We start from the raw sequence: 2777 nt of genomic DNA, 5'->3' as shown, positions 1-2777 counted from the left end.
GACCGGGACAAGTTCGGCCTTTTTTATTATTAAAGTCCGTTCTAGGAAGTATGGCAGCAAGTCTGTTTTTTAACATTTATTTATATCATTGATGATTTATAAATGTATTCACAATATATTTTTTGCATCAATGACGCCATTTTCTTCCAGTCAAAGCTAGAGTAGATATGTGTTCTTGTGCGTAACGTATATGATGGGTTGGGTGGCGCAGTAGATAATGCGCTCGACTTCTCCAAGATGGCCGGATTCTATCCCGGTCACCTGCCCGACCACGCGGGTTTTCTCCGGATACTCCAGCTTCCCCCCATATTAAGAATTAAACTCCCTGCTTGCTTCATTCAGGCAGAAAAAGAATTATTGAGATAAGCAGGGGGAAAACTGTTTGGTAATTCCTATAAAAAAAAGTGCATATTACATATTTGGCAACTTGTCTAGGTAAATGTATAGAGATGTTAGCTAAAAAATGAAATTAAAAAAAGAAAACATTGTAATACTTTGATGTAACTGAAATTGTCTTTATATCGATATTTAGTCTCAATAACTGTTCCATCCTGAAACACCGAATTGAATTTCAAATTCTGTAATCGTCACCGAGGTTTGACAGGTAATGATGCCAAATAAAATTACAGTTTCTGTCTGTAACTAGTTATAAATCGGCACTCGTTGTGAAAAGGTAATACGTTGCTGAAAAAGGGCGTTGAACTTGGGTTGGTTGTCTGGAAAATTATTGTTATTTTCGTCATAAATGCATTTTCCATTGCTTCTTTTATGAGTGGCGATGCATAAATAATGTAAAAACTATATCCAGACTTTCAAAAATATTAATTATTTCGTTCATATTCTTAACAAATGGAAATCAAAAGCTGATGAAATTTTTAAATGATCTGTTTTTGAAGATATCTCCTGGTAGAAATATCAACAGAACCGGGTTGATAACAAAAAAAATATCCGTTTTTTTACTTTGTGTGCCTGTGGAAAAAACTGTGATAAAAAAAATCTTGAAGCTCTGACAAAGAGATAAATCCAACGGACATCAGTTCCAGAATTTTCCGGTCTTAATCCTCCTTCCGGAAATAACCGATGTAGGACGATGGATTGTGACGTCATAGTATGATAATCTCTAAAAGAAGTTTTATGCCTGGTAGTATCATATTTTATGTGATAGGCTTTTTCACTCAGATTGGGTATAAATTTTTATCTAAATAAACAAGTAATAAAACATGCAGATTGTTTTCACTATATGAAGATATCCATGCATGGGTTGAAACCTAATTGTCTTTGCTTCAAGGATACACTTCCTGTTTCCCCACTGGACGTTTACTTCCGGACGAAAACAATTAAAGGCAACGTGTAGCAAGGGGAAGCAACTGTGTTTACGCACGCATGTGTTACCATTTAAGGCGCCCGAGAGCTATGCTCTTATTAATGTTAACAATATGATACCCTGATACATGCAACTCTGGTTTGACGAATGCAATTAGACATCAAAGGCTTCAGTTTGGAGCAGACCTTATACACAGGCACATGCAGTTGTTTCGGACGATCAATCGCTTAGCCACATACAATAGTGTCGGACGATTGGACATTTCATTAAAGCTAAGACGAAGGTGTCGGACGATCAGACAATTGACCAGATTTGGTCACGGACGACTTGATAAGACAATGCTATGTCTCGGACGTTAATAGCTTAGCTACGGCACTGGTCTGTTTGACTATCAGACACTGGTCTGTTGGACTATCAGACACTGTTGGACTATCAGACACTGGTCTGTTGGACTATCAGACTCTGGTCTGTTGGACTATCAGACACTAATGGCTAATCAGACACTATTGGTTTATCAGAAACTGGTCTGTTGGACTATCAGACACTGGTCTGTTTGACTATCAGACACTGGTCTGTTGGACTATCAGACACTGGTCTGTTTGACTATCAGAAACTGATCTGTTGGACTATTAGACACTGGTCTGTTGGACTATCAGAAACTGGTCTGTTGGACTATCAGACACTGTTCTGTTGAACTATCAGACACTGGTCCGTTGGACAATCAGACACTGTTGGACTATCAGACCCTGGTCTGTTGAACTATCAGACACTGTTGGCCTATCAGACACTGGTCTGTTGGACTATCTGACACTGGTCAGTTGGACTATCAGAAACTAGTCTGTTGAACTATCAGACACTGGTCTGTTTGACTATCAGAAACTGGGCTGTTGGACTATCAGACACTGGTTTGTTTGACTATCAGAAACTGATCTGTTGGACTATTAGACCCTGGTCTGTTGGACTATCAGAAACTGTTCTGTTGAACTATCAGACTCTGGTCTGTTGGACAATCAGGCACTGTTGGACTATCAGACACTGGTCAGTTGAACTATCAGAAACTGGTATGTTGAACTATCAGACACTGGTCTGTTGGACTATCAGACACTGGTCAGTTGAACTATCAGAAACTGGTCTGTTGAACTATCAGACACTGGTCTGTTGGACAATCAGGCACTGTTGAACTATCAGACACTGGTCTGTTGGACAATCAGACACTGTTGGACTATCAGACACTGTTCTGTTGGACTATCAGAAACTGGTCTGTTGAACTATCAGAAACTGGCCTGTTGAACTATCAGACACTGGTCTGTTGGACAATCAGACACTGTTTGACTATCAGACACTGGTCTGTTGAACTATCAGACACTGTTGGCCTATCAGACACTGGTCTGTTGGACAATCAGACACTGTTGACCTATCAGACACTGTTCTGTTGGACTATCAGACACTGGTC

The sequence above is a fragment of the Mizuhopecten yessoensis genome, unplaced genomic scaffold (genome assembly GCF_002113885.1).
Source record: "Mizuhopecten yessoensis strain PY_sf001 unplaced genomic scaffold, ASM211388v2 scaffold715611, whole genome shotgun sequence".
Taxonomy (NCBI): domain Eukaryota; kingdom Metazoa; phylum Mollusca; class Bivalvia; order Pectinida; family Pectinidae; genus Mizuhopecten; species Mizuhopecten yessoensis.
Note: the sequence above shows the minus strand (reverse complement) of the source record.